Consider the following 8114-nt stretch of genomic DNA (forward strand, 5'->3'; position numbering starts at 1 on the left):
ACGCCCTTGAAACTGCGGAAACCTCTAACAGGGTGGGGGCATTTTCCTCCCTATTTTACACGTGGGAAGCAGGCACCTGTTGCAGCTAAACTAAGTGGTAATCAAGTGAAGATTATTTAATCGAGGCATGGATTGCATAAAGGCATGCTTTTCCTGGTATTTTGGGGCAGACATGTGGAGTCGGGACCTCGGACTAGGTCCATAACCTGGCTCCGCCCTCTACTGCAGGCGTTTACTCAGGCTAACCCCAGCCCAAGCGCACTACCATAGACTCAAAGCTCGACTCATGGCGGCCCTAAAGGACAGAGTTGAAGGCCTCATCTTTTTGCTGCAGAGCGGCTGGTGGTTTTGAACTGCCCACCTGTGGTTAGCAGTCCCCTGTCCGCATCACCCACAACACCAGGGCACTTCACGCTTGGTTTCATTGTGCTTTGCTTTGCTGCACTTTGCTTTATGGAAACCTCGCAGATATTGAGGGTTGCAGATTTTCTTTTACAAATTAAAGATTTGTAGCAAACTCTGTGTTACGGGAGTCTCCGGGCCCCGTTTTTCCCAACAGTGTGTGCTCTCTTGATGTCACTGTCATTTTGGTCATTCTCACAGTATATCAAATGGTTTTCACAATACTATTGTGCACCCAATAGACTCAATAGGATAGTGTTAATTTCTGTACGTATTGGGAAACCCAAAGAGAAATGGTGTAACTCACTTTGCTGCAATAGTCACTTTCTTCCAGTGGTCTGGGACCGGACCTACAGTAGCCCCCCTGCTCTGAGCTTCAGAATGCTCTGCCTCCCAGGGCCACAGGAGAGCCAGAAGAGCTCACACAAGGAAAACATGGGGCTCACCTGTAAGACTATATTCAGCACAGCAGAAGCCTCCGGGCCTGAATGTGACAGCCCTGTGGCAGGGTGGACCCCAAACCACCTCTTTCTCTCCTCCTGCTGTTTGTGACTGCCCCGACGGCCTCAGGGAGAAGCAGATGGGAGAAGGCCTCTCGGTCTCTCTTTTCACTGCAGCAGCTGTGAAAGGCCCACCCAGGGCCTCTTCCCTCCTATGGCAAGCCCAGCAGCTCCAACCTCATTGGTGCGCCCTGGGCCTCCTGGAACTTTAGCAGGAGGAGGCTCCCATCACATTTCCTGAGCACCCCTCTCCTCGCCCCAGCTCCTCTGTTTTTGCACCTATTAATGGGACAATGTATCGTAGGCACGCAAGAAGTATTTGTTACCTGTCTAAATGAAACCCTTATTCCAGCCACACCATTGCCCAAACAACTAATTAAATTGCTGTCTCTGTGCAAGTGTGTTGGACAGAACAAGTCACAGAATCATGGAATTTTAGAGCTGGAAGGAACCAGAGGAATCCAGTACAGACCTTTCTTTTCTCTATGTTCTTTGTGGATGTAAACAAACTAGGCAAGTATGGGCTCCCCACACGTGGGGTTGCCATGAGTTGGAATGAACCCAATGGTAAAGCGGGTTTGGGTTTTGGTTTGTTGGATTTTATTTTATCTGGGCACTTGAAGGAGATATTGCCTGGTCTAATGCTCAGTGTTGATTCAACAAATGCAGTGTGCCAGGCACTGGAGATAAAGAAATGAATGAGTTCCTTGTATACCCCAACGTCCTTGCTCTTGGGGCGCTCACAGGCTCGTGTCGAGAGAGACCATCAGCACGCAGATCGAGTTGTCTGCATGTGCAGTCTCCTCCCCTCCCAGTCCCTGGTGAGGACACTCCACTCAGACTCTCAACTCCTCCACTCCATTGCCCAGTGGCTGCGAAGGTCACAGATACCCTCTGGGTGGTCACATCAGGCAGTCACTTCCCGTCCTCCTCTGTCTTGGTCAATCAGCAGCATTTGGCACAGCTGATGTTTCTTACTCCGTGTTCTCCGCTAGTTTCCAGGACATCACGCATGCCTCCTTTTCCTATTTCACTGGCTGCCCTTTCTCAGTCCTACTGGCTTCCCCATCCTCTCCTCAATTCTTCAGGGTGGCATTCCCTAAAATCAGCTCTTCAGATCTCCTCTTTACCCACTGGAAGTGAGGTTAGGCAGTTGCCTCTTTTTTGTGTGTGGCTTGGCTTGCCGTCCACGCCCTGCGGATTGCCAAGCGTATGCTCTCCAGCCGCTAGCTCTGAGTCCCAGGCTCATCTGTCCAAGTGTCTCCACTCCTTCTCCTCTTGGCCGTCCACCACCAGCACCAGAATGAAGTGATTAAAAGCCGGACTCTGCAGCCAGATTGTCGGTGTTACTGTTAGTGGCTGGAGAGTTGATCTCTTTGGAGCAGATTGAGCAAGCAAGCAGACACAGGTGAAGGAAGGGCGATGTCAAGTCATCTGGGATCTCCAAGGAACATGAGCTGAAAAGACACAAGGATCCCCTCCCCTCCCACCCACCCCCATATACACACACACACAGAGCCAATACAGGGAGAAAGACTTTCCCTAGAGCCGCTGCCCTGAATTCGGACTTCTAACCTCATAAACTATGAGAAGGGGGTCCTGGTGGCACAGTGGCTCAAGTACTCAGCTGCTAACCAAAAAGTTGGCAGGTCAAACTCACCAGCAGCTCAGAGGGCAATAGTTGCAGCCGTTTGCTTCTGGAAAGATTTACAACTTTGGAAACCATACACGGCCGTTCTACTCTGTGCTCTCTGTTCTACTCAGTTCTACCTGCAGGTTCCCCAGGACTCGAGATGATCAACTCAACTCAACAGCAGTGGGTTTAAACTTCGAGAAAATAAACTTGCTTGCTAAATCTGCCCACTTGTCACAATTCTCTCACAGAGGCACTAGATCAGGAAGACACGGCTCATGTCACCCCTCCACCTCAACCCTGTGAAGTCCTCGGCATAGGCCAGGGGACCCCACAGGATCCACCCCACCCCCAAGCCCTCCTCTTAGACCTCTTGCCCTCCCTCTCTCTCAGCTCCAACATGCTAAGCACATGGGGCTCTGACCGTTCCCTGTGCCCAGAATGCTCTTTGCTGGGTACGCCATGTGAACCATTTCTTCACATCCTTCCATCCTTTCCCCCAGTTTCACCTTACCATTGACACCTTCTCTGAGCACCTCTTAAAACGGCAAACCTCCCTGGCAGCACATTTCCTACCCTGCTGGATTTTCTGCCTAGCATTAACCTCCTCCTGACATTATTTTCAGTCTTCCGGAAGTAGCTCTGGTGGTGTAGTGGTCACATGTTGGGCCGCGATCCTCATGGTCAGCAGTTTGAAACCACCAGCGGCTCTGTGGGATAAAGACTGGGCTTCCTACTCTTGTAAACAGTTGCAATCTCGGAAACCCATGGGAGCCACTTTGAGTCAGCAGGGCAGTGAGATGTGGTTGAGTTGAACTAGGAAGGTGGGGCTCTTTTGTGTTTTTTTTCACTGTTCTATCTCAAGGCCTTCCCTGGTATCTGCCTTTTACTAGATACTCAAATCGTTGTTGAAAAAAATAAGTGAACATAATCATGTCATCTAGTGATAAGAGCTATAAAGAAATAGTGATGGTGAGAATGACAGGGCAGCTGTGAGTGGGTAGGGGTTAGTTTATCTTGGAGGTTCATGAGAGGCTTCATGATCATCGTTATCTTGATTTGAGCACTAAGGGATAAAAAAAAAAAAGGAGCCTACACGTGATGACCAGGACCTCAGGCAGAGGACACAGGAATTACAAAGGGTGGAACATAAGCAGGGGGCAATGGGTTAGAGAGAGGTGGTAGATATAGGAGACAGAGTCAGAGAAGTAGGCAGAAGCCAGAAGGCAGATGTTGGCTTGTGCTGAGCTTGCTCTCAGGTCCAGGCCAGGCCTTTCCCTGAGCAGTTGTGGCTTGCAGCGACTGGCTCTGCAGATTGGTTTTCTGCTAGGTTCAACCAGAAAGAAACATTGCAGGGAAACTGGAGGGGGTGAAAGGCAGGGAAAGGCCAGGATTTTCTCTTTCCCTTGTTCCCTGTCTCTAGTACCTTCCCTTCCCTGGCTCAGCTCCTGGTTCATTTTTTTCCCCACCCTCAGGAACCCTTGATAATTTATAAATTATTATTTTTTCATGTCTTACACTGTCTGACGTCTCCCTTCACCCATTTTCCTGTTTTCCATCCCCCAGGGAGGGGTTATATGTAGATCTTTGTGATTGGTTCCCCCCTTCTACCCCACCTTCCCCGTCCCCTCCTGGTATTGCTACTCTCATTATTGGTCCTGAGAGGTTTATCTGTCCTGGATTCCCTGTGTTTCCAGCTCTTATCTGTACCAGTGTATATCCTCTGGTCTAGCCAGATTTGTAAGGTGGAATTGGGATCATGAAAGTGGCAGGGGAGGAAGCATTAAAGAACTAGAGGAAAGTTGTATGTTTCATCGTTGCTACACTGCACCCTGACTGGCTCATCTCCTCCCCGAGACCCTTCCATAAGGGGATGTCCAGTTGTCTACAGATGGGCTTTGGGTTGCCAATCTGCACTCCCCCTTATTCACAACGATGTGATTTTTTATTCTTTGATGCCTGCTACCTGATCCCTTTGACACCTTGTGATCACATAGGCTGGTGTGCTTCTTCCATGTGGGCTTTGTTGCTTCTCAGGTAGATGGCCGCTTGTTTACCTTCAAGCCTTTAAGACCCCAGACATTGTATCTTTTGATAGCAAGGCACCATGAGCTTTTTTCACCACATTTGCTTGTGCGCATATTTTGTCTTCAGTGATTGTGCTGGGAGGGTAAGCATCACAGAATGCCAGGTTGTTAGAACAAGTGTTCTTTTCGCAATCCCTGGAAGTGGCCATCTCAAACTCGACCCTGCCACCACTCCCTGCCACCCATGTGGCCTTGCACACTTTCCAAGAATAGCTTGTACTATCTAAGGCTGTATTACTCAAACTTCCCTTTCCATCATAAGTTACTTGGACTTACAAAAATTCTTCTGCCATGTGAATTCTTGCAGCCCTGAGAAGCAAAAAACAAACCCACCCAGTAACCTAACATATCAATGTATTGAATCCCAACCAAGACTATGGTTTTCTTTGTTATTTTAGTGAGGTCAATCAATGGAGCATGTTATTAATCAATCTTTTTTGAGATACTAAAGAGGTTATTAGGCAGAGAAAGAGAGAGAGAAAACCCACAGCTGATTTAATGCCAACTCACAGCAACTCTATTGCCATGGCTGTAAATCTTTACAGGAGCATGTAGCCTCATCTCTCCTCCATAGAGCAGCTGGTGCATTTGAACAACTGAACTTGGAGTTAACAGTCCAATGCTTACCAAACAGCATAGAGAAGAAGGTGCCGACGGGGGACAGATTGATGCCACAAGAAGATCTCCAAGGAAGTCCCAGAGGGATGCTAGAGACTGAGACAAGGATTTGACCCCAGAGAACCTCCCCTAGGGCTGGTCCCCTGAACTTGGACTTCTAGCCTCTTAAACTGTGAGAAATAAATTTATGTTTGTTAAAGCCACTCAACTGTGGAATTTGTACTACAGCAGCATTGAGAAACTAAGACAGTAGGTTATTCAATTATAAGTGTAGTCTCCTCCACATCGTGGTGAGAGGGAAGCTAGGTTTAATCTGTAGAAATTCCAGAGTATTTTCTGGCTCATGAAAGTTCTTAGCCATTGAAATGGCGGAAATAACAAGAGTTGAAGCAAATAGGTACCCATTGTGCTTGTACGCATCAGGAATATACCAAGTGTATGAAGGAGCAACAGGTAGTAGGAAGGGGTGATGTTCTATTCCCCTCTAGAAGGGCTCTTCCAACCGGGAGACTGTGACACTGTAGAAAACTGAGTCTGCCGTCCCCAGGCTACACCGCTTTGCATATCCCCTCCCTCCCTCCTTCTCTCTACATTTCAACACAATCTTGTGAAGGGAATAGGTGATATGGTATTGATGAGAAGACTAGGATTCAGATGTTAGTGGACATATGACTGAGATGGTTAAGGTTTATAGTGCCATCCTGGCCGATAAACATATGTGGGATTAATTAAAGGCCGGAGGTGAGCCTCGCCTTTATAGTTCTGTCACTAGCTTTCTGATCGTCAGACCAGGGTGCAGCTGCCTTAGCCAGTTCTCTGCTTCAGCTGGCAAGGCTCACTTCCTGCAAGACATCTCTGAGGAGAAGCCACAAGGACCTACCCAAATGCAGCTCTGGGTGCTGGAGACCCCTGCCAGTGCGGAAATGCTTACATGCTCACTGATTCAGCCTTCCTCCTGCAGTCAGTGTCCTTGTGTGTGCTTTGTGAGATTGAGGAGGACTTTGTAGATCAGTGTTGGATATATGGGCTAATGTTGGACTTATGGGCTTGGACAGCACTGGGTTGGGGTGCTTTCTTGATGTACACTTAACCTTTATATAAAACTCTCTCTCATACATATGAGTTTCTGTGGATTTGCTTCTCTAATGTACCCAGACTAACACCTCACCCTGCACTAGAAGCCTAATCTGTTGAAAACATAAGTTTATGACCACTTGGTAGAACCAGTGAGAGGAGATACAGCCTGGTGATTAAGAGTTCACTTTGGGCTCGTTTCCTGGCTCTGCCATCAACGTGTGGTCTCAAGCAAGGTCTCTGAGGTCTCTGTAGTCAATGTTTGCATCTTTAAAATGGGAAGTCATACTAGTAGTTACCTCATAAAGTTCTAGTAGGGTTTGCATGAGGCCGTACATGCTTAAACCAGTGCCCAGCACACTGTTTCTCTAGTTTCCTTTGAAGATTCTCCTCAAGCACCCCATGTTGGAGGGGACCCAGGGTGAGTCCTTGGTCCACTTTCATCTGTTTCCCTGTGCACTTCCTGGTGATCTTATCCAGCCCCGTGACTTTAAATACCACCTATATACCAAACAAAAACCCAAACCCAAACCAAGCCTGTGAGATGAGGTGGATTGTGACTCGTGGCAGCCCTGTGTGGTATACAGAGTGTGACTGTGCCCCACAGGGTTTTCTTAGCTGCCAGCAAACCTCCACAGTGCCACTGGACAAACGTGAACACTCACCCTTTTGATCCCCAAATTTATATTTCCAGCCTAGACCTCTCTCCTCCTCAGCTAGACTCATACTGCTAGACTCATATCTATTAGATACTTCCACATACTCTGCATCTCAAACTCAACGTGTTCCAACTGAGCTCTTCATCTCTCCCCCAAACCTGCCGCTCCAATGGTCCCTCCTCTCTGTAAATGGTACTCCATCCAGTGGCCCAGGTCAAACTCCTTGGGGTCCTCCTGCCTCCTCAGTTTCCCTCATCTGTCAGCAATGCCTTCAGCCACACTCCCCGCCCCCCCACCTCCACCCCATGGCTACCAGCCTGGTCTGAACCACCCTGGATCTCACCTGGAGCATCCCAGCAGCTGTCTAACGGGGCTCTCCGTTTCAGTCTCTTATCAGATCCAGCTAACATTTTAAGTCATTCTTCGGCCCCATTCCCTCAGATGGCTTCCCATCTCACTCAAGAGTAAATGTCAAAGCCTTTGAAAACACGCAGGGACTCTGCGTGATCTACCTGTGCCTTGCCTGCTGGACCTCATCCCCTACCTTTCTTCTCACTTCCATTCCAGCCACTGTCTCTCCAACATGCCAGGCCCTCTCCTTCCTGAACACTAATGCATTTGCTTTGCCCTCTGCTTAGATTGTTGTTCCCTCCAAGCTTCCTGTAGGATTTCTCCTGTAGGATCCTGTCTTCCAGAGGAACTTTCCTTGGTCCCCAGTGACCTGGCACATACCCACTGCCATCGCCACCCTATAAGGCAGAGAACTGCCTCTTTGGGTTTCCCAGACTACAGGAGCAAATGCAGCCTCATCTTACCCACCTCCCAGTGGCCAGTGGATTTGAACTGCTGACCTTGAAGTTAGCAGCTCACTGAGTACTCTCCACTAGACCAGATCTGGCACTTCCCAAAAACAAACTCACTGCCATCAAGACAATACTGACTCATAGCGAACCCCCTTTAGGACAGGGTAGAATTACCCCCGTGAAACTTGAACTGTTTACAGTCGGTCATTGAAAGCCCCGTCTTTGTCCCATGGAGCCACGTGTGGTTTTGAACTGCTGACCTTGTGAATTTGCAAGTTAACGCATAACCACTGCACCACCAGGGCTCCTGCGACGTGGCACTTGGAGGCCCCCCCCCC

The sequence above is a fragment of the Echinops telfairi genome, unplaced genomic scaffold (assembly GCF_000313985.2).
Source record: "Echinops telfairi isolate 266 unplaced genomic scaffold, ASM31398v2 ScPeMD7_7424;HRSCAF=8462, whole genome shotgun sequence".
NCBI lineage: Eukaryota > Metazoa > Chordata > Mammalia > Afrosoricida > Tenrecidae > Echinops > Echinops telfairi.